This window comes from Fistularia commersonii, chromosome 6, assembly GCF_037954325.1.
Source record: "Fistularia commersonii isolate RoL2024-O1a breed Wild chromosome 6, RoL_Fcom_v1.0, whole genome shotgun sequence".
NCBI lineage: Eukaryota > Metazoa > Chordata > Actinopteri > Syngnathiformes > Fistulariidae > Fistularia > Fistularia commersonii.
The window spans coordinates 4919597-4946361 of NC_141289.1; positions in this window are offsets into that span (position 1 = coordinate 4919597).

Sequence of the window (26765 nt, forward strand, 5' to 3'; positions counted from 1 at the left end):
TTATTTCCACTCCGAATCAAAAACGCTTCAACTCGGACAGATAAGCACTTTTTTGAACGAATGGCAATATCTTTTGAACCTGTGGCTGGATTACACTGAATTTGACATATATTGTGCAGAATCAAGTCCTAAAAAACATATTTCAACAGCAGAAACCACCTTGATGAAATCATTAGTTATTTCCACTCTGTATCAAAAATGCTTTAACTCGGTAAGATTAGCACTTCTTTGAACGAATGGCTATATCTTTTGAACTTCTGGCTGGATTACACTGAATTTGAAATATATTGTGCAGAATCATGTCCTAAACAACTTATTTCAACAGCAGAAACCAGCTTGATGAAATCCATTAGTTATTTCCACTCCGAATCAATTATGCTTCAACCCAGTGACATAAGCACTTTTTGAACGAATTGCTATATCTTTTGAACGTGTAGCTGGACTACACTGAATTTGAATCAAATTGTGCAGAATTATGTCCTAAACAAGATATGTCAACAACAGAAACCAGCTTGATTAAATTCAATAGTTATTTCCACTCCGAATCAAAAACGCTTCAACTCGGACATATAAGCACTGTTTTGAAAGAATTGCTATATCTTTTGAACCTGTGGCTGGATTACACTGAATTTGACATATATCGTGCAGAATCAAGTCCTAAACAACATATTTCAACAGCAGAAACCAGCTTGATGAAATTCAATAGGTATTTCCACTCCGAATCAAAAATGCTTAAACTCGGACAGATAAGCACTTTTTTGAACGAATGGATATATCTTTTGAACCTGTGGCTGGATTACACTGAATTTGACATATATTGTGCAAAATCTTGTCCTAAACAACATATTTCAACAGCCGAAACCAGTTTCATGAAATTCATTAGTTATTTCCACTCCGAATCAAAAACGCTTCAAATCGGACAGATAAGCACTTTTTTGAACGAATGGCAATATCTTTTGAGCCTGTGGCTGGATTACACTGAATTTGACATATATTGTGCAGAATCAAGTCCTAAAAAACATATTTCAACAGCAGAAACCAGCTTGATGAATTTCATTAGTTATTTCCACTCTGTATCAAAAATGCTTTAACTCGGTGAGATTAGCACTTCTTTGAACGAATGGCTATATCTTTTGAACTTCTGGCTGGATTACACTGAATTTGACATATATTGTGCAGAATCATGTCCTAAACAACTTATTTCAACAGCAGAAACCAGCTTGATGAAATTCATTATTTATTTCCACTCCGAATCAATTATGCTTCAACCCAGTGACATAAGCACTTTTTGAACGAATTACTATATCTTTTGAACTTGTAGCTGGATTACACTGAATTTGAATCATATTGTACAGAATCATGTCCTAAACAAGATATGTCAACAACAGAAACCAGCTTGATTAAATTCAAAAGTTATTTCCACTCCGAATCAAAAACGCTTCAACTCGGTGAGATAAGCACTTTTTTGAATGAATGGCTATATTTTTTTGAACCTGTGGCTGGATTACACTGAATTTGACATATATTGTGCTGAATCTTGTCCTAAACAACATATTTCAACAGCCAAAACCAGTTTCATGAAATTCATTAGTTATTTCCACTTCGAATCAAAAACGCTTCAACTCGGACAGATAAGCACTTTTTTGAACGAATGGCTATATATTTTAAACCTGTTGCTGGATTACACTGAATTTGACATATATTGTGCAGAATCTTGTCCTAAACAACATATTTCAACAGCCGACACAAGTTTCATGAAATTCATTAGTTATTTCCACTCCGAATCAAAAACGCTTCAACTCGGACAGATAAGCACTTTTTTGAACGAATGGCAATATCTTTTGAACCTGTGGCTGGATTACACTGAATTTGACATATATTGTGCAGAATCTTTTCCTAAACAACATATTTCAACAGCCGAAACCAGTTTCATGAACATCATTAGTTATTTCCACTCCGAATCAAAAACGCTTCAACTCGGACAGATAAGCACTTTTTTGAACGAATGGCAATATCTTTTGAACCTGTGGCTGGATTACACTGAATTTGACATATATTGTGCAGAATCAAGTCCTAAACAACATATTTCAACAGCAGAAACCAGCTTGATGAAATTCATTAGTTATTTCCACTCTGTATCAAAAACGCTTTAACTCGGTGAGATTAGCAGTTCTTTGAACGAATGGCTATATCTTTTGAACTTCTGGCTGGATTACACTGAATTTGACATATAATGTGCAGAATCATGTCCTAAACAACATATTTCAACAGCAGAAATCAGCTTCTTGAAATTAATGAGTTATTTCCAATCTGTATCAAAAACACCTCAACTCGGTGCGATAAGCACTTTTTTGAACGAATGGCTATATCTTTTGAACCTGTGGCTGGATTACGCTGAATTTGACATATATTGTGCAGAATCAAGTCCTAAACAACATATTTCAACAGCAGAAATCAGCTTCATGAAATTCATTAGTTATTTCCACTCTGTATCAAAAATGCTTTAACTCGGTGAGATTAGCACTTTTTTGAACGAATGGCAATATCTTTTGAACCTGTGGCTGGATTACACTGAATTTGACATATATTGTGCAGAATCAAGTCCTAAAAAACATATTTCAACAGCAGAAACCAGCTTGATGAAATTCATTATTTATTTCCACTCCGAATCAATTATGCTTCAACCCAGTGACATAAGCACTTTTTGAACGAATTACTATATCTTTTGAACTTGTAGCTGGATTACACTGAATTTGAATCATATTGTACAGAATCATGTCCTAAACAAGATATGTCAACAACAGAAACCAGCTTGATTAAATTCAATAGTTATTTCCACTCCGAATCAAAAACGCTTCAACTCGGTGAGATAAGCACTTTTTTGAATGAATGGCTATATCTTTTGAACCTGTGGCTGGATTACACTGAATTTGACATATATTGTGCTGAATCTTGTCCTAAACAACATATTTCAACAGCCAAAACCAGTTTCATGAAATTCATTAGTTATTTCTACTCCGAATCAAAAATGCTTTAACTCGGTGAGATTAGCACTTCTTTGAACGAATGGCTATATCTTTTGAACTTGTGGCTGGATTACACTGAATTTGACATATATTGTGCGGAATCATGTCCTGAACAAGATATGTCAACAACAGAAACCAGCTTGATGAAATTCAATAGGTATTTCCACTCCGAATCAAAAATGCTTCAACTCGGAGAGATAAGCACTTTTGAACGAATGGCTATATCTTTTGAACCTGTGGCTGGATTACACTGAATTTGACATATATTGTGCAGAATCTTGTCCTAAACAACATATTTCAACAGCCGAAACCAGTTTCATGAAATTCATTAGTTATTTCCACTCCGAATCAAAAACGCTTCCACTCGGACAGATAAGCACTTTTTTGAATGAATGGCAATATCTTTTGAACCTGTGGCTGGATTACACTGAATTTGACATATATTGCGCAGAATCAAGTCCTAAAAAACATATTTCAACAGCAGAAACCAGCTTGATGAACTTCATTAGTTATTTCCACTCTGTATCAAAAACGCTTTAACTCGGTGAGATTAGCACTTCTTTGAACGAATGGCTATATCTTTTGAATTTCTGGCTGGATTACACTGAATTTGACATATATTGTGCAGAATCATGTCCTAAACAACTTATTTCAACAGCAGAAACCAGCTTGATGATATTCATTAGTTATTTCCACTCCGAATCAATTATGCTTCAACCCAGTGACATAAGCACTTTTTGAACGAATTACTATATCTTTTGAACTTGTAGCTGGATTACACTGAATTTGAATCATATTGTGCAGAATTATGTCCTAAACAAGATATGTCAACAACAGAAACCAGCTTGATTAAATTCATTAGTTATTTCCACTCCGAATCAAAAACGCTTCAACTCGGACAGATAAGCACTTTTCTGAACGAATGGCTATGTCTTTTGAACCTGTGGCTGGATTACACTGAATTTGACATATATTGTGCAGAATCAAGTCCTAAACAACATATTTCAACAGCAGAAATCAGCTTCATGAAATTCATGAATTATTTCCAATCTGTATCAAAAACGCTTCAACTCGGTGAGATAAGCACTTTTTTGAACGAATGGCTATATCTTTTGAACCTGTGGCTGGATTACACTGAATTTGACATAAATTGTGCTGAATCAAGTCCTAAACAACATATTTCAACAGCAGAAACCAGCTTGATGAAATTCATTAGTTATTTCCACTCTTTATCAAAAACGCTTTAACTCGGTGAGAGTAGCAGTTCATTGAACGAATGGCTATATCTTTTGAACTTGTGGCTGGATTACACTGAATTTGAAATATATTGTGCAGAATCATGTCCTAAACAACTTATTTCAACAGCAGAAACCAGCTTGATGAAATTCATTAGTTATTTCCACTCCGAATCAATTATGCTTCAACCCAGTGACATAAGCACTTATTGAACGAATGGCTATATCTTTTGAACTTGTGGCTGGATTACACTGAATTTGACATATATTGTGCGGAATCATTTCCTGAACAAGATATGTCAACAACAGAAACCAGCTTGATGAAATTCAATAGGTATTTCAACTCCGAATCCAAAATGCTTCAACTCGGAGAGATAATCACTTTTGAACGAATGGCTATATCTTTTGAACCTGTGGCTGGATTACACTGAATTTGACATATATTGTGCAGAATCTTGTCCTAAACAACATATTTCAACAGCCGAAACCAGTTTCATGAAATTCATTAGTTATTTCCACTCCGAATCAAAAACGCTTCAACTCGGACAGATAAGCACTTTTTTGAACGAATGGCAATATCTTTAGAACCTGTGGCTGGATTACACTGAATTTGACATATATTGTGCAGAATCAAGTCCTTAACAACATATTTCAACAGCAGAAACCAGCTTGATGAAATTCATTAGTTATTTCCACTCTGTATTAAAAACGCTTTAACTCGGTGAGATTAGCAGTTCTTTGAACGAATGGCTATATCTTTTGAACTTGTGGCTGGATTACACTGAATTTGACATATAATGTGCAGAATCATTTCCTAAACAACATATTTCAACAGCAGAAATCAGCTTCATGAAATTCATGAGTTATTTCCAATCTGTATCAAAAACGCCTCAACTCGTTGAGATAAGCACTTTTTTGAATGAATGGCAATATCTTTTGAACCTGTGGCTGGATTACACTGAATTTGACATATATTGTGCAGAATCTTGTCCTAAACAACATATTTCAACAGCAGAAACCAGCTTGATGATATTCATTAGTTATTTCCACTCCGAATCAATTATGCTTCAACCCAGTGACATAAGCACTTTTTGAACGAATTACTATATCTTTTGAACTTGTAGCTGGATTACACTGAATTTGAATCATATTGTGCAGAATTATGTCCTAAACAAGATATGTCAACAACAGAAACCAGCTTGATTAAATTCATTAGTTATTTCCACTCCGAATCAAAAACGCTTCAACTCGGACAGATAAGCACTTTTCTGAACGAATGGCTATGTCTTTTGAACCTGTGGCTGGATTACACTGAATTTGACATATATTTTGCAGAATCAAGTCCTAAACAACATATTTCAACAGCAGAAATCAGCTTCATGAAATTCATGAATTATTTCCAATCTGTATCAAAAACGCTTCAACTCGGTGAGATAAGCACTTTTTTGAACGAATGGCTATATCTTTTGAACCTGTGGCTGGATTACACTGAATTTGACATAAATTGTGCTGAATCAAGTCCTAAACAACATATTTCAACAGCAGAAACCAGCTTGATGAAATTCATTAGTTATTTCCACTCTTTATCAAAAACGCTTTAACTCGGTGAGAGTAGCAGTTCATTGAACGAATGGCTATATCTTTTGAACTTGTGGCTGGATTACACTGAATTTGAAATATATTGTGCAGAATCATGTCCTAAACAACTTATTTCAACAGCAGAAACCAGCTTGATGAAATTCATTAGTTATTTCCACTCCGAATCAATTATGCTTCAACCCAGTGACATAAGCACTTATTGAACGAATGGCTATATCTTTTGAACTTGTGGCTGGATTACACTGAATTTGACATATATTGTGCGGAATCATTTCCTGAACAAGATATGTCAACAACAGAAACCAGCTTGATGAAATTCAATAGGTATTTCAACTCCGAATCCAAAATGCTTCAACTCGGAGAGATAATCACTTTTGAACGAATGGCTATATCTTTTGAACCTGTGGCTGGATTACACTGAATTTGACATATATTGTGCAGAATCTTGTCCTAAACAACATATTTCAACAGCCGAAACCAGTTTCATGAAATTCATTAGTTATTTCCACTCCGAATCAAAAACGCTTCAACTCGGACAGATAAGCACTTTTTTGAACGAATGGCAATATCTTTAGAACCTGTGGCTGGATTACACTGAATTTGACATATATTGTGCAGAATCAAGTCCTTAACAACATATTTCAACAGCAGAAACCAGCTTGATGAAATTCATTAGTTATTTCCACTCTGTATTAAAAACGCTTTAACTCGGTGAGATTAGCAGTTCTTTGAACGAATGGCTATATCTTTTGAACTTGTGGCTGGATTACACTGAATTTGACATATAATGTGCAGAATCATTTCCTAAACAACATATTTCAACAGCAGAAATCAGCTTCATGAAATTCATGAGTTATTTCCAATCTGTATCAAAAACGCTTCAACTCGGTGAGATAAGCACTTTTTTGAATGAATGGCTATATCTTTTGAACCTGTGGCTGGATTACGCTGAATTTGACATATATTGTGCAGAATCAAGTCCTAAACAACATATTTCAACAACAAAAACCAGCTTGATGAAATTCATTAGTTATTTCCACTCCGAATCAATTATGCTTCAACCCAGTGACATAAGCACTTATTGAACGAATGGCTATATCTTTTGAACTTGTGGCTGGATTACAATGAATTTGACATATATTGTGCAGAATCATGTCCTGAACAAGATATGTCAACAACAGAAACCAACTTGATGAAATTCAATAGTTATTTCCACTCCGAATCAAAAACGCTTCAACTCGGACAGATAAGCACTTTTTTTAAAGAATGGCTATATCTTTTGAACCTGTGGCTGGATTACATTGAATTTGACATATATTGTGCAGAATCAAGTCCTAAACAACATATTTCAACATCAGAAACCAGGTTGATGAAATTCATAAGTTATTTCCAATCTTTATCAAAAACGCTTTAACTCGGTGAGATTAGCACTTCTTTGAACGAATGGCAATATCTTTTGAACTTGTGGCTGGATTACACTGAATTTGAAATATATTGTGCAAAATCATGTCCTAAACAACTTATTTCAACAACAGAAACCAGCTTGATGAAATTCATTAGTTATTTCCACTCTGTATCAAAAACGCTTTAACTCGGTGAGATTAGCACTTCTTTGAACGAATGGCTATATCTTTTGAACTTCTGGCTGGATTACACTGAATTTGAAATATATTGTGCAGAATCATGTCCTAAACAACTTATTTCAACAGCAGAAACCAGCTTGATGAAATTCAATATTTATTTCCACTCCGAATCAATTATGCTTCAACCCAGTGACATAAGCACTTTTTGAACGAATTACTATATCTTTTGAACTTGTGGCTGGATTACACTGAATTTGACATATATTGTGCGGAATCATGTCCTGAACAAGATATGTCAACAACAGAAACCAGCTTGATGAAATTCAATAGGTATTTCCACTCCGAATCAAAAATGCTTCAACTCGGAGAGATAAGCACTTTTGAACGAATGGCTATATCTTTTGAACCTGTGGCTGGATTACACTGAATTTGACATATAATGTGCAGAATCTTGTCCTAAACAACATATTTCAACAGCCGAAACCAGTTTCATGAAATTCATTAGTTATTTCCACTCCGAATCAAAAACGCTTCCACTCGGACAGATAAGCACTTTTTTGAATGAATGGCAATATCTTTTGAACCTGTGGCTGGATTACACTGAATTTGACATATATTGCGCAGAATCAAGTCCTAAAAAACATATTTCAACAGCAGAAACCAGCTTGATGAACTTCATTAGTTATTTCCACTCTGTATCAAAAACGCTTTAACTCGGTGAGATTAGCACTTCTTTGAACGAATGGCTATATCTTTTGAATTTCTGGCTGGATTACACTGAATTTGACATATATTGTGCAGAATCATGTCCTAAACAACTTATTTCAACAGCAGAAACCAGCTTGATGATATTCATTAGTTATTTCCACTCCGAATCAATTATGCTTCAACCCAGTGACATAAGCACTTTTTGAACGAATTACTATATCTTTTGAACTTGTAGCTGGATTACACTGAATTTGAATCATATTGTGCAGAATTATGTCCTAAACAAGATATGTCAACAACAGAAACCAGCTTGATTAAATTCATTAGTTATTTCCACTCCGAATCAAAAACGCTTCAACTCGGACAGATAAGCACTTTTCTGAACGAATGGCTATGTCTTTTGAACCTGTGGCTGGATTACACTGAATTTGACATATATTGTGCAGAATCAAGTCCTAAACAACATATTTCAACAGCAGAAATCAGCTTCATGAAATTCATGAATTATTTCCAATCTGTATCAAAAACGCTTCAACTCGGTGAGATAAGCACTTTTTTGAACGAATGGCTATATCTTTTGAACCTGTGGCTGGATTACACTGAATTTGACATAAATTGTGCTGAATCAAGTCCTAAACAACATATTTCAACAGCAGAAACCAGCTTGATGAAATTCATTAGTTATTTCCACTCTTTATCAAAAACGCTTTAACTCGGTGAGAGTAGCAGTTCATTGAACGAATGGCTATATCTTTTGAACTTGTGGCTGGATTACACTGAATTTGAAATATATTGTGCAGAATCATGTCCTAAACAACTTATTTCAACAGCAGAAACCAGCTTGATGAAATTCATTAGTTATTTCCACTCCGAATCAATTATGCTTCAACCCAGTGACATAAGCACTTATTGAACGAATGGCTATATCTTTTGAACTTGTGGCTGGATTACACTGAATTTGACATATATTGTGCGGAATCATTTCCTGAACAAGATATGTCAACAACAGAAACCAGCTTGATGAAATTCAATAGGTATTTCAACTCCGAATCCAAAATGCTTCAACTCGGAGAGATAATCACTTTTGAACGAATGGCTATATCTTTTGAACCTGTGGCTGGATTACACTGAATTTGACATATATTGTGCAGAATCTTGTCCTAAACAACATATTTCAACAGCCGAAACCAGTTTCATGAAATTCATTAGTTATTTCCACTCCGAATCAAAAACGCTTCAACTCGGACAGATAAGCACTTTTTTGAACGAATGGCAATGTCTTTAGAACCTGTGGCTGGATTACACTGAATTTGACATATATTGTGCAGAATCAAGTCCTTAACAACATATTTCAACAGCAGAAACCAGCTTGATGAAATTCATTAGTTATTTCCACTCTGTATTAAAAACGCTTTAACTCGGTGAGATTAGCAGTTCTTTGAACGAATGGCTATATCTTTTGAACTTGTGGCTGGATTACACTGAATTTGACATATAATGTGCAGAATCATTTCCTAAACAACATATTTCAACAGCAGAAATCAGCTTCATGAAATTCATGAGTTATTTCCAATCTGTATCAAAAACGCTTCAACTCGGTGAGATAAGCACTTTTTTGAATGAATGGCTATATCTTTTGAACCTGTGGCTGGATTACGCTGAATTTGACATATATTGTGCAGAATCAAGTCCTAAACAACATATTTCAACAACAAAAACCAGCTTGATGAAATTCATTAGTTATTTCCACTCCGAATCAATTATGCTTCAACCCAGTGACATAAGCACTTATTGAACGAATGGCTATATCTTTTGAACTTGTGGCTGGATTACAATGAATTTGACATATATTGTGCAGAATCATGTCCTGAACAAGATATGTCAACAACAGAAACCAACTTGATGAAATTCAATAGTTATTTCCACTCCGAATCAAAAACGCTTCAACTCGGACAGATAAGCACTTTTTTTAAAGAATGGCTATATCTTTTGAACCTGTGGCTGGATTACATTGAATTTGACATATATTGTGCAGAATCAAGTCCTAAACAACATATTTCAACATCAGAAACCAGGTTGATGAAATTCATAAGTTATTTCCAATCTTTATCAAAAACGCTTTAACTCGGTGAGATTAGCACTTCTTTGAACGAATGGCCATATCTTTTGAACTTGTGGCTGGATTACACTGAATTTGAAATATATTGTGCAAAATCACGTCCTAAACAACTTATTTCAACAACAGAAACCAGCTTGATGAAATTCATTAGTTATTTCCACTCTGTATCAAAAACGCTTTAACTCGGTGAGATTAGCACTTCTTTGAACGAATGGCTATATCTTTTGAACCTGTGGCTGGATTACACTGAATTTGACATATATTGTGCAGAATCATGTCCTAAACAAGATATGTCAACAACAGAAACCAGGTTGATTAAATTCAATAGTTATTTCCACTCCGAATCAAAAACGCTTCAACTCGGACAGATAAGCACTTTTTTGAACGAATGGCTATGTCTTTTGAACCTGTGGCTGGATTACACTGAATTTGACATATATTGTGCAGAATCATGTCCTAAACAACATATTTCAACAGCAGAAATCAGCTTCAGGAAATTCATGAGTTATTTCCAATCTGTATCAAAAACGCTTCAACTCGGTGAGATAAGCACTTTTTTGAACGAATGGCTATATCTTTTGAACCTGTGGCTGGATTACACTGAATTTGACATATATTGTGCAGAATCAAGTCCTAAACAACATATTTCAACAGCAGAAACCAGCTTGATGAAATTCATTAGTTATTTCCACTCTTTATCAAAAACGCTTTAACTCGGTGAGATTAGCACTTCTTTGAACGAATGGCTATATCTATTGAACTTGTGGCTGGATTACACTGAATTTGACATATATTGTGCGGAATCATGTCCTGAACAAGATATCTCAACAACAGAAACCAGCTTGATGAAATTCAATAGGTATTTCCACTCCGAATCAAAAATGCTTCAACTCGGAGAGATAAGCACTTTTGAACGAATGGCTATATCTTTTGAACCTGTGGCTGGATTACACTGAATTTGACATATATTGTGCAGAATCTTGTCCTAAACAACATATTTCAACAGCCGAAACCAGTTTCATGAAATTCATTAGTTATTTCCACTCCGAATCAAAAACGCTTCAACTGGGACAGATAAGCACTTTTTTGAACGAATGGCAATATCTTTTGAACCTGTGGCTGGATTACACTGAATTTGACATATATTGTGCAGAATCAAGTCCTAAACAACATATTTCAACAGCAGGAACCAGCTTGATGAAATTCATTAGTTATTTCCACTCTGTATCAAAACGCTTTAACTCGGTGAGATTAGCAGTTCTTTGAACGAATGGCTATATCTTTTGAACATGTGGCTGGATTACACTGAATTTGACATATAATGTGCAGAATCATGTCCTAAACAACATATTTCAACAGCAGAAATCAGCTTCATTAAATTCATGAGTTATTTCCAATCTGTATCAAGAACGCCACAACTCGGTGAGATAAGCACTTTTTTGAATGAATGGCTATATCTTTTGAACCTGTGGCTGGATTACGCTGAATTTGACATATATTGTGCAGAATCATGTCCTAAACAACTTATTTCAACAGCAGAAACCAGCTTGATGAAATTCATTAGTTACTTTCACTCCGAATCAATTATGCTTCAACCCAGTGACATAAGCACTTATTGAACGAATGGCTATATCTTTTGAACTTGTAGCTGGATTACACTGAATTTGACATATATTGTGCAGAATCATGTCCTAAACAAGATATGTCAACAACAGAAACCAGCTTGATGAAATTCAATAGTTATTTCCACTCCGAATCAAAAACGCTTCAACTCGGAGAGATAAGCACTTTTTTGAACGAATGGCAATATCTTTTGAACCTGTGGCTGGATTACACTGAATTTGACATATATTGTGCAGAATCAAGTCCTAAAAAACATATTTCAACAGCAGAAACCAGCTTGATGAAATTCATTAGTTATTTCCACACTGTATCAAAAACGCTTTAACTCGGTGAGATTAGCACTTCTTTGAACGAATGGCTATATCTTTTGAACTTCTGGCTGGATTACACTGAATTTGAAATATATTGTGCAGAATCATGTCCTAAACAACTTATTTCAACAGCAGAAACCAGCTGGATGAAATTCATTAGTTATTTCCACTCCGAATCAATTATGCTTCAACCACGTGACATAAGCACTTTTTGAACGAATTGCTATATCTTTTGAACGTGTAGCTGGATTACACTGAATTTGAATCATATTGTGCAGAATTATGTCCTAAACAAGATATGTCAACAACAGAAACCAGCTTGATTAAATTAAATAGTTATTTCCACTCCGAATCAAAAACGCTTCAACTCGGACAGATAAGCACTTTTTTGAACGAATGGCTATATCTTTTGAACCTGTGGCTGGATTACACTGAATTTGAAATATATTGTGCAAAATCTTGTCCTAAACAACATATTTCAACAGCCGAAACCAGTTTCATGAAATTCATTAGTTATTTCCACTCCGAATCAAAAACGCTTCAACTCGGACAGATAAGCACTTTTTTGAACGAATGGCAATATCTTTTGAACCTGTGGCTGGATTACACTGAATTTGACATATATTGTGCAGAATCAAGTCCTAAAAAACATATTTCAACAGCAGAAACCACCTTGATGAAATCATTAGTTATTTCCACTCTGTATCAAAAATGTTTTAACTCGGTAAGATTAGCACTTCTTTGAACGAATGGCTATATCTTTTGAACTTCTGGCTGGATTACACTGAATTTGAAATATATTGTGCAGAATCATGTCCTAAACAACTTATTTCAACAGCAGAAACCAGCTTGATGAAATCCATTAGTTATTTCCACTCCGAATCAATTATGCTTCAACCCAGTGACATAAGCACTTTTTGAACGAATTACTATATCTTTTGAACTTGTAGCTGGATTACACTGAATTTGAATCATATTGTGCAGAATCATGTCCTAAACAAGATATGTCAACAACAGAAACCAGGTTGATTAAATTCAATAGTTATTTCCACTCCGAATCAAAAACGCTTCAACTCGGACAGATAAGCACTTTTTTGAACGAATGGCTATGTCTTTTGAACCTGTGGCTGGATTACACTGAATTTGACATATATTGTGCAGAATCATGTCCTAAACAACTTATTTCAACAGCAGAAACCAGCTTGATGAAATTCATTATTTATTTCCACTCCGAATCAATTATGCTTCAACCACGTGACATAAGCACTTTTTGAACGAATTACTATATCTTTTGAACTTGTAGCTGGATTACACTGAATTTGAATCATATTGTGCAGAATCATGTCCTAAACAAGATATGTCAACAACAGAAACCAGGTTGATTAAATTCAATAGTTATTTCCACTCCGAATCAAAAACGCTTCAACTCGGACAGATAAGCACTTTTTTGAACGAATGGCTATGTCTTTTGAACCTGTGGCTGGATTACACTGAATTTGACATATATTGTGCAGAATCATGTCCTAAACAACATATTTCAACAGCAGAAATCAGCTTCAGGAAATTCATGAGTTATTTCCAATCTGTATCAAAAACGCTTCAACTCGGTGAGATAAGCACTTTTTTGAACGAATGGCTATATCTTTTGAACCTGTGGCTGGATTACACTGAATTTGACATATATTGTGCAGAATCAAGTCCTAAACAACATATTTCAACAGCAGAAACCAGCTTGATGAAATTCATTAGTTATTTCCACTCTTTATCAAAAACGCTTTAACTCGGTGAGATTAGCACTTCTTTGAACGAATGGCTATATCTATTGAACTTGTGGCTGGATTACACTGAATTTGACATATATTGTGCGGAATCATGTCCTGAACAAGATATCTCAACAACAGAAACCAGCTTGATGAAATTCAATAGTTATTTCCACTCCGAATCAAAAACGCTTCAACTCGGAGAGATAAGCACTTTTTTGAACGAATGGCAATATCTTTTGAACCTGTGGCTGGATTACACTGAATTTGACATATATTGTGCAGAATCAAGTCCTAAAAAACATATTTCAACAGCAGAAACCAGCTTGATGAAATTCATTAGTTATTTCCACTCTGTATCAAAAACGCTTTAACTCGGTGAGATTAGCACTTCTTTGAACGAATGGCTATATCTTTTGAACTTCTGGCTGGATTACACTGAATTTGAAATATATTGTGCAGAATCATGTCCTAAACAACTTATTTCAACAGCAGAAACCAGCTGGATGAAATTCATTAGTTATTTCCACTCCGAATCAATTATGCTTCAACCACGTGACATAAGCACTTTTTGAACAAATTGCTATATCTTTTGAACGTGTAGCTGGATTACACTGAATTTGAATCATATTGTGCAGAATTATGTCCTAAACAAGATATGTCAACAACAGAAACCAGCTTGATTAAATTAAATAGTTATTTCCACTCCGAATCAAAAACGCTTCAACTCGGACAGATAAGCACTTTTTTGAACGAATGGCTATATCTTTTGAACCTGTGGCTGGATTACACTGAATTTGAAATATATTGTGCAAAATCTTGTCCTAAACAACATATTTCAACAGCCGAAACCAGTTTCATGAAATTCATTAGTTATTTCCACTCCGAATCAAAAACGCTTCAACTCGGACAGATAAGCACTTTTTTGAACGAATGGCAATATCTTTTGAACCTGTGGCTGGATTACACTGAATTTGACATATATTGTGCAGAATCAAGTCCTAAAAAACATATTTCAACAGCAGAAACCACCTTGATGAAATCATTAGTTATTTCCACTCTGTATCAAAAATGTTTTAACTCGGTAAGATTAGCACTTCTTTGAACGAATGGCTATATCTTTTGAACTTCTGGCTGGATTACACTGAATTTGAAATATATTGTGCAGAATCATGTCCTAAACAACTTATTTCAACAGCAGAAACCAGCTTGATGAAATCCATTAGTTATTTCCACTCCGAATCAATTATGCTTCAACCCAGTGACATAAGCACTTTTTGAACGAATTGCTATATCTTTTGAACGTGTAGCTGGACTACACTGAATTTGAATCATATTGTGCAGAATTATGTCCTAAACAAGATATGTCAACAACAGAAACCAGCTTGATTAAATTCAATAGTTATTTCCACTCCGAATCAAAAACGCTTCAACTCGGACAGATAAGCACTTTTTTGAACGAATGGCTATGTCTTTTGAACCTGTGGCTGGATTACACTGAATTTGACATATATTGTGCAGAATCATGTCCTAAACAACATATTTCAACAGCAGAAATCAGCTTCAGGAAATTCATGAGTTATTTCCAATCTGTATCAAAAACGCTTCAACTCGGTGAGATAAGCACTTTTTTGAACGAATGGCTATATCTTTTGAACCTGTGGCTGGATTACACTGAATTTGACATATATTGTGCAGAATCAAGTCCTAAACAACATATTTCAACAGCAGAAACCAGCTTGATGAAATTCATTAGTTATTTCCACTCTTTATCAAAAACGCTTTAACTCGGTGAGATTAGCACTTCTTTGAACGAATGGCTATATCTATTGAACTTGTGGCTGGATTACACTGAATTTGACATATATTGTGCGGAATCATGTCCTGAACAAGATATCTCAACAACAGAAACCAGCTTGATGAAATTCAATAGGTATTTCCACTCCGAATCAAAAATGCTTCAACTCGGAGAGATAAGCACTTTTGAACGAATGGCTATATCTTTTGAACCTGTGGCTGGATTACACTGAATTTGACATATATTGTGCAGAATCTTGTCCTAAACAACATATTTCAACAGCCGAAACCAGTTTCATGAAATTCATTAGTTATTTCCACTCCGAATCAAAAACGCTTCAACTCGGACAGATAAGCACTTTTTTGAACGAATGGCAATATCTTTTGAACCTGTGGCTGGATTACACTGAATTTGACATATATTGTGCAGAATCAAGTCCTAAACAACATATTTCAACAGCAGGAACCAGCTTGATGAAATTCATTAGTTATTTCCACTCTGTATCAAAACGCTTTAACTCGGTGAGATTAGCAGTTCTTTGAACGAATGGCTATATCTTTTGAACATGTGGCTGGATTACACTGAATTTGACATATAATGTGCAGAATCATGTCCTAAACAACATATTTCAACAGCAGAAATCAGCTTCATTAAATTCATGAGTTATTTCCAATCTGTATCAAGAACGCCACAACTCGGTGAGATAAGCACTTTTTTGAATGAATGGCTATATCTTTTGAACCTGTGGCTGGATTACGCTGAATTTGACATATATTGTGCAGAATCATGTCCTAAACAACTTATTTCAACAGCAGAAACCAGCTTGATGAAATTCATTAGTTACTTTCACTCCGAATCAATTATGCTTCAACCCAGTGACATAAGCACTTATTGAACGAATGGCTATATCTTTTGAACTTGTAGCTGGATTACACTGAATTTGACATATATTGTGCAGAATCATGTCCTAAACAAGATATGTCAACAACAGAAACCAGCTTGATGAAATTCAATAGTTATTTCCACTCCGAATCAAAAACGCTTCAACTCGGAGAGATAAGCACTTTTTTGAACGAATGGCAATATCTTTTGAACCTGTGGCTGGATTACACTGAATTTGACATATATTGTGCAGAATCAAGTCCTAAAAAACATATTTCAACAGCAGAAACCAGCTTGATGAAATTCATTAGTTATTTCCACTCTGTATCAAAAACGCTTTAACTCGGTGAGATTAGCACTTCTTTGAACGAATGGCTATATCTTTTGAACTTCTGGCTGGATTACACTGAATTTGAAATATATTGTGCAGAATCATGTCCTAAACAACTTATTTCAACAGCAGAAACCAGCTGGATGAAATTCATTAGTTATTTCCACTCCGAATCAATTATGCTTCAACCACGTGACATAAGCACTTTTTGAACGAATTGCTATATCTTTTGAACGTGTAGCTGGATTACACTGAATTTGAATCATATTGTGCAGAATTATGTCCTAAACAAGATATGTCAACAACAGAAACCAGCTTGATTAAATTAAATAGTTATTTCCACTCCGAATCAAAAACGCTTCAACTCGGACAGATAAGCACTTTTTTGAACGAATGGCTATATCTTTTGAACCTGTGGCTGGATTACACTGAATTTGAAATATATTGTGCAAAATCTTGTCCTAAACAACATATTTCAACAGCCGAAACCAGTTTCATGAAATTCATTAGTTATTTCCACTCCGAATCAAAAACGCTTCAACTCGGACAGATAAGCACTTTTTTGAACGAATGGCAATATCTTTTGAACCTGTGGCTGGATTACACTGAATTTGACATATATTGTGCAGAATCAAGTCCTAAAAAACATATTTCAACAGCAGAAACCACCTTGATGAAATCATTAGTTATTTCCACTCTGTATCAAAAATGTTTTAACTCGGTAAGATTAGCACTTCTTTGAACGAATGGCTATATCTTTTGAACTTCTGGCTGGATTACACTGAATTTGAAATATATTGTGCAGAATCATGTCCTAAACAACTTATTTCAACAGCAGAAACCAGCTTGATGAAATCCATTAGTTATTTCCACTCCGAATCAATTATGCTTCAACCCAGTGACATAAGCAATTTTTGAACGAATTACTATATCTTTTGAACTTGTAGCTGGATTACACTGAATTTGAATCATATTGTGCAGAATCATGTCCTAAACAAGATATGTCAACAACAGAAACCAGGTTGATTAAATTCAATAGTTATTTCCACTCCGAATCAAAAACGCTTCAACTCGGACAGATAAGCACTTTTTTGAACGAATGGCTATGTCTTTTGAACCTGTGGCTGGATTACACTGAATTTGACATATATTGTGCAGAATCATGTCCTAAACAACTTATTTCAACAGCAGAAACCAGCTTGATGAAATTCATTATTTATTTCCACTCCGAATCAATTATGCTTCAACCACGTGACATAAGCACTTTTTGAACGAATTACTATATCTTTTGAACTTGTAGCTGGATTACACTGAATTTGAATCATATTGTGCAGAATCATGTCCTAAACAAGATATGTCAACAACAGAAACCAGGTTGATTAAATTCAATAGTTATTTCCACTCCGAATCAAAAACGCTTCAACTCGGACAGATAAGCACTTTTTTGAACGAATGGCTATGTCTTTTGAACCTGTGGCTGGATTACACTGAATTTGACATATATTGTGCAGAATCATGTCCTAAACAACATATTTCAACAGCAGAAATCAGCTTCAGGAAATTCATGAGTTATTTCCAATCTGTATCAAAAACGCTTCAACTCGGTGAGATAAGCACTTTTTTGAACGAATGGCTATATCTTTTGAACCTGTGGCTGGATTACACTGAATTTGACATATATTGTGCAGAATCAAGTCCTAAACAACATATTTCAACAGCAGAAACCAGCTTGATGAAATTCATTAGTTATTTCCACTCTTTATCAAAAACGCTTTAACTCGGTGAGATTAGCACTTCTTTGAACGAATGGCTATATCTATTGAACTTGTGGCTGGATTACACTGAATTTGACATATATTGTGCGGAATCATGTCCTGAACAAGATATCTCAACAACAGAAACCAGCTTGATGAAATTCAATAGGTATTTCCACTCCGAATCAAAAATGCTTCAACTCGGAGAGATAAGCACTTTTGAACGAATGGCTATATCTTTTGAACCTGTGGCTGGATTACACTGAATTTGACATATATTGTGCAGAATCTTGTCCTAAACAACATATTTCAACAGCCGAAACCAGTTTCATGAAATTCATTAGTTATTTCCACTCCGAATCAAAAACGCTTCAACTCGGACAGATAAGCACTTTTTTGAACGAATGGCAATATCTTTTGAACCTGTGGCTGGATTACACTGAATTTGACATATATTGTGCAGAATCAAGTCCTAAACAACATATTTCAACAGCAGGAACCAGCTTGATGAAATTCATTAGTTATTTCCACTCTGTATCAAAACGCTTTAACTCGGTGAGATTAGCAGTTCTTTGAACGAATGGCTATATCTTTTGAACATGTGGCTGGATTACACTGAATTTGACATATAATGTGCAGAATCATGTCCTAAACAACATATTTCAACAGCAGAAATCAGCTTCATGAAATTCATGAGTTATTTCCAATCTGTATCAAGAACGCCACAACTCGGTGAGATAAGCACTTTTTTGAATGAATGGCTATATCTTTTGAACCTGTGGCTGGATTACGCTGAATTTGACATATATTGTGCAGAATCATGTCCTAAACAACTTATTTCAACAGCAGAAACCAGCTTGATGAAATTCATTAGTTACTTTCACTCCGAATCAATTATGCTTCAACCCAGTGACATAAGCACTTATTGAACGAATGGCTATATCTTTTGAACTTGTAGCTGGATTACACTGAATTTGACATATATTGTGCAGAATCATGTCCTAAACAAGATATGTCAACAACAGAAACCAGCTTGATGAAATTCAATAGTTATTTCCACTCCGAATCAAAAACGCTTCAACTCGGAGAGATAAGCACTTTTTTGAACGAATGGCAATATCTTTTGAACCTGTGGCTGGATTACACTGAATTTGACATATATTGTGCAGAATCAAGTCCTAAAAAACATATTTCAACAGCAGAAACCAGCTTGATGAAATTCATTAGTTATTTCCACTCTGTATCAAAAACGCTTTAACTCGGTGAGATTAGCACTTCTTTGAACGAATGGCTATATCTTTTGAACTTCTGGCTGGATTACACTGAATTTGAAATATATTGTGCAGAATCATGTCCTAAACAACTTATTTCAACAGCAGAAACCAGCTGGATGAAATTCATTAGTTATTTCCACTCCGAATCAATTATGCTTCAACCACGTGACATAAGCACTTTTTGAACGAATTGCTATATCTTTTGAACGTGTAACTGGATTACACTGAATTTGAATCATATTGTGCAGAATTATGTCCTAAACAAGATATGTCAACAACAGAAACCAGCTTGATTAAATTAAATAGTTATTTCCACTCCGAATCAAAAACGCTTCAACTCGGACAGATAAGCACTTTTTTGAACGAATGGCTATATCTTTTGAACCTGTGGCTGGATTACACTGAATTTGAAATATATTGTGCAAAATCTTGTCCTAAACAACATATTTCAACAGCCGAAACCAGTTTCATGAAATTCATTAGTTATTTCCACCCGAATCAAAAACGCTTCAACTCGGACAGATAAGCACTTTTTTGAACGAATGGCAATATCTTTTGAACCTGTGGCTGGATTACACTGAATTTGACATATATTGTGCAGAATCAAGTCCTAAAAAACATATTTCAACAGCAGAAACCACCTTGATGAAATCATTAGTTATTTCCACTCTGTATCAAAAATGTTTTAACTCGGTAAGATTAGCACTTCTTTGAACGAATGGCTATATCTTTTGAACTTCTGGCTGGATTACACTGAATTTGAAATATATTGTGCAGAATCATGTCCTAAACAACTTATTTCAACAGCAGAAACCAGCTTGATGAAATCCATTAGTTATTTCCACTCCGAATCAATTATGCTTCAACCCAGTGACATAAGCACTTTTTGAACGAATTGCTATATCTTTTGAACGTGTAGCTGGACTACACTGAATTTGAATCATATTGTGCAGAATTATGTCCTAAACAAGATATGTCAACAACAGAAACCAGCTTGATTAAATTCAATAGTTATTTCCACTCCGAATCAAAAACGCTTCAACTCGGACAGATAAGCACTTTTTTGAACGAATGGCTATGTCTTTTGAACCTGTGGCTGGATTACACTGAATTTGACATATATTGTGCAGAATCATGTCCTAAACAACATATTTCAACAGCAGAAATCAGCTTCAGGAAATTCATGAGTTATTTCCAATCTGTATCAAAAACGCTTCAACTCGGTGAGATAAGCACTTTTTTGAACGAATGGCTATATCTTTTGAACCTGTGGCTGGATTACACTGAATTTGACATATATTGTGCAGAATCAAGTCCTAAACAACATATTTCAACAGCAGAAATCAGCTTCAGGAAATTCATGAGTTATTTCCAATCTGTATCAAAAACGCTTCAACTCGGTGAGATAAGCACTTTTTTGAACGAATGGCTATATCTTTTGAACCTGTGGCTGGATTACACTGAATTTGACATATATTGTGCAGAATCAAGTCCTAAACAACATATTTCAACAGCAGGAACCAGCTTGATGAAATTCATTAGTTATTTCCACTCTGTATCAAAACGCTTTAACTCGGTGAGATTAGCAGTTCTTTGAACGAATGGCTATATCTTTTGAACATGTGGCTGGATTACACTGAATTTGACATATAATGTGCAGAATCATGTCCTAAACAACATATTTCAACAGCAGAAATCAGCTTCATGAAATTCATGAGTTATTTCCAATCTGTATCAAGAACGCCACAACTCGGTGAGATAAGCACTTTTTTGAATGAATGGCTATATCTTTTGAACCTGTGGCTGGATTACGCTGAATTTGACATATATTGTGCAGAATCATGTCCTAAACAACTTATTTCAACAGCAGAAACCAGCTTGATGAAATTCATTAGTTACTTTCACTCCGAATCAATTATGCTTCAACCCAGTGACATAAGCACTTATTGAACGAATGGCTATATCTTTTGAACTTGTAGCTGGATTACACTGAATTTGACATATATTGTGCAGAATCATGTCCTAAACAAGATATGTCAACAACAGAAACCAGCTTGATGAAATTCAATAGTTATTTCCACTCCGAATCAAAAACGCTTCAACTCGGAGAGATAAGCACTTTTTTGAACGAATGGCAATATCTTTTGAACCTGTGGCTGGATTACACTGAATTTGACATATATTGTGCAGAATCAAGTCCTAAAAAACATATTTCAACAGCAGAAACCAGCTTGATGAAATTCATTAGTTATTTCCACTCTGTATCAAAAACGCTTTAACTCGGTGAGATTAGCACTTCTTTGAACGAATGGCTATATCTTTTGAACTTCTGGCTGGATTACACTGAATTTGAAATATATTGTGCAGAATCATGTCCTAAACAACTTATTTCAACAGCAGAAACCAGCTGGATGAAATTCATCAGTTATTTCCACTCCGAATCAATTATGCTTCAACCACGTGACATAAGCACTTTTTGAACGAATTGCTATATCTTTTGAACGTGTAGCTGGATTACACTGAATTTGAATCATATTGTGCAGAATTATGTCCTAAACAAGATATGTCAACAACAGAAACCAGCTTGATTAAATTAAATAGTTATTTCCACTCCGAATCAAAAACGCTTCAACTCGGACAGATAAGCACTTTTTTGAACGAATGGCTATATCTTTTGAACCTGTGGCTGGATTACACTGAATTTGAAATATATTGTGCAAAATCTTGTCCTAAACAACATATTTCAACAGCCGAAACCAGTTTCATGAAATTCATTAGTTATTTCCACTCCGAATCAAAAACGCTTCAACTCGGACAGATAAGCACTTTTTTGAACGAATGGCAATATCTTTTGAACCTGTGGCTGGATTACACTGAATTTGACATATATTGTGCAAAATCATGTCCTAAACAACTTATTTCAACAACAGAAACCAGCTTGATGAAATTCATTAGTTATTTCCACTCTGTATCAAAAACGCTTTAACACGGTGAGATTAGCACTTCTTTGAACGAATGGCTATATCTTTTGAACTTCTGGCTGGATTACACTGAATTTGAAATATATTGTGCAGAATCATGTCCTAAACAACTTATTTCAACAGCAGAAACCAGCTTGATGAAATTCATTATTTATTTCCACTCCGAATCAATTATGCTTCAACCCAGTGACATAAGCACTTTTTGAACGAATTACTATATCTTTTGAACTTGTAGCTGGATTACACTGAATTTGAATCATATTGTGCAGAATCATGTCCTAAACAAGATATGTCAACAACAGAAACCAGGTTGATTAAATTCAATAGTTATTTCCACTCCGAATCAAAAACGCTTCAACTCGGACAGATAAGCACTTTTTTGAACGAATGGCTATGTCTTTTGAACCTGTGGCTGGATTACACTGAATTTGACATATATTGTGCAGAATCATGTCCTAAACAACTTATTTCAACAGCAGAAACCAGCTTGATGAAATTCATTATTTATTTCCACTCCGAATCAATTATGCTTCAACCACGTGACATAAGCACTTTTTGAACGAATTACTATATCTTTTGAACTTGTAGCTGGATTACACTGAATTTGAATCATATTGTGCAGAATCATGTCCTAAACAAGATATGTCAACAACAGAAACCAGGTTGATTAAATTCAATAGTTATTTCCACTCCGAATCAAAAACGCTTCAACTCGGACAGATAAGCACTTTTTTGAACGAATGGCTATGTCTTTTGAACCTGTGGCTGGATTACACTGAATTTGACATATATTGTGCAGAATCATGTCCTAAACAACATATTTCAACAGCAGAAATCAGCTTCAGGAAATTCATGAGTTATTTCCAATCTGTATCAAAAACGCTTCAACTCGGTGAGATAAGCACTTTTTTGAACAAATGGCTATATCTTTTGAACCTGTGGCTGGATTACACTGAATTTGACATATATTGTGCAGAATCAAGTCCTAAACAACATATTTCAACAGCAGAAACCAGCTTAATGAAATTCATTAGTTATTTCCACTCTTTATCAAAAACGCTTTAACTCGGTGAGATTAGCACTTCTTTGAACGAATGGCTATATCTATTGAACTTGTGGCTGGATTACACTGAATTTGACATATATTGTGCAGAATCATGTCCTGAACAAGATATGTCAACAACAGAAACCAGCTTGATGAAATTCAATAGGTATTTCCACTCCGAATCAAAAATGCTTCAACTCGGAGAGATAAGCACTTTTGAACGAATGGCTATATCTTTTGAACCTGTGGCTGGATTACACTGAATTTGACATATATTGTGCAGAATCTTGTCCTAAACAACATATTTCAACAGCCGAAACCAGTTTCATGAAATTCATTAGTTATTTCCACTCCGAATCAAAAACGCTTCAACTCGGACAGATAAGCACTTTTTTGAACGAATGGCAATATCTTTTGAACCTGTGGCTGGATTACACTGAATTTGACATATATTGTGCAGAATCAAGTCCTAAACAACATATTTCAACAGCAGGAACCAGCTTGATGAAATTCATTAGTTATTTCCACTCTGTATCAAAACGCTTTAACTCGGTGAGATAAGCACTTTTTTGAATGAATGGCTATATCTTTTGAACCTGTGGCTGGATTACGCTGAATTTGACATATATTGTGCAGAATCATGTCCTAAACAACTTATTTCAACAGCAGAAACCAGCTTGATGAAATTCATTAGTTACTTTCACTCCGAATCAATTATGCTACAACCCAGTGACATAAGCACTTATTGAACGAATGGCTATGTCTTTTGAACTTGTGGCTGGATTACACTGAATTTGACATATATTTTGCAGAATCATGTCCTGAACAAGATATGTCAACAACAGAAACCAGCTTGATGAAATTCAATAGGTATTTCCACTCCGAATCAAAAATGCTTCAACTCGGAGAAATAAGCACTTTTGAACGAATGGCTATATCTTTTGAACCTGTGGCTGGATTGCACTGAATTTGACATATATTGTGCAAAATCTTGTCCTAAACAACATATTTCAACAGCCGAAACCAGTTTCATGAAATTCATTAGTTATTTCCACTCCGAATCAAAAACGCTTCAACTCGGAGAGATAAGCACTTTTTTGAACGAATGGCAATATCTTTTGAACCTGTGGCTGGATTACACTGAATTTGACATATATTGTGCAGAATCAAGTCCTAAAAAACATATTTCAACAGCAGAAACCAGCTTGATGAAATTCATTAGTTATTTCCACTCTGTATCAAAAACGCTTTAACTCGGTGAGATTAGCACTTCTTTGAACGAATGGCTATATCTTTTGAACTTTTGGCTGGATTACACTGAATTTGAAATATATTGTGCAGAATCATGTCCTAAACAACTTATTTCAACAGCAGAAACCAGCTGGATGAAATTCATTAGTTATTTCCACTCCGAATCAATTATGCTTCAACCACGTGACATAAGCACTTTTTGAACGAATTGCTATATCTTTTGAACGTGTAGCTGGATTACACTGAATTTGAATCATATTGTGCAGAATTATGTCCTAAACAAGATATGTCAACAACAGAAACCAGCTTGATTAAATTCAATAGTTATTTCCACTCCGAATCAAAAACGCTTCAACTCGGACAGATAAGCACGTTTTTGAACGAATGGCTATGTCTTTTGAACCTGTGGCTGGATTACACTGAATTTGACATATATTGTGCAGAATCATGTCCTAAACAACATATTTCAACAGCAGAAATCAGCTTCAGGAAATTCATGAGTTATTTCCAATCTGTATCAAAAACGCTTCAACTCGGTGAGATAAGCACTTTTTTGAACGAATGGCTATATCTTTTGAACCTGTGGCTGGATTACACTGAATTTGACATATATTGTGCAGAATCAAGTCCTAAACAACATATTTCAACAGCAGAAACCAGCTTGATGAAATTCATTAGTTATTTCCACTCTTTATCAAAAACGCTTTAACTCGGTGAAATTAGCACTTCTTTGAACGAATGGCTATATCTATTGAACTTGTGGCTGGATTACACTGAATTTGACATATATTGTGCGGAATCATGTCCTGAACAAGATATTTCAACAGCAGAAATCAGCTTCATGAAATTCATGAGTTATTTCCAATCTGTATCAAGAACGCCTCAACTCGGTGAGATAAGCACTTTTTTGAATGAATGGCTATATCTTTTGAACCTGTGGCTGGATTACACTGAATTTGACATATATTGTGCAGAATCATGTCCTAAACAACTTATTTCAACAGCAGAAATCAGCTTGATGAAATTCATTAGTTACTTTCACTCCGAATCAATTATGCTTCAACCGAGTGACATAAGCACTTATTGAACGAATGGCTATATCTTTTGAACTTGTGGCTGGATTACACTGAATTTGACATATATTGTGCAGAATCATGTCCTGAACAAGATATGTCAACAACAGAAACCAGCTTGATGAAATTCATTAGTTATTTCCACTCCGAATCAAAAACGCTTCAACTCGGAGAGATAAGCACTTTTTTGAACGAATGGCTATATCTTTTGAACCTGTGGCTGGATTGCACTGAATTTGACATATATTGTGCAAAATCTTGTCCTAAACAACATATTTCAACAGCCGAAACCAGTTTCATGAAATTCATTAGTTATTTCCACTCCGAATCAAAAACGCTTCAACTCGGAGAGATAAGCACTTTTTTGAACGAATGGCAATATCTTTTGAACCTGTGGCTGGATTACACTGAA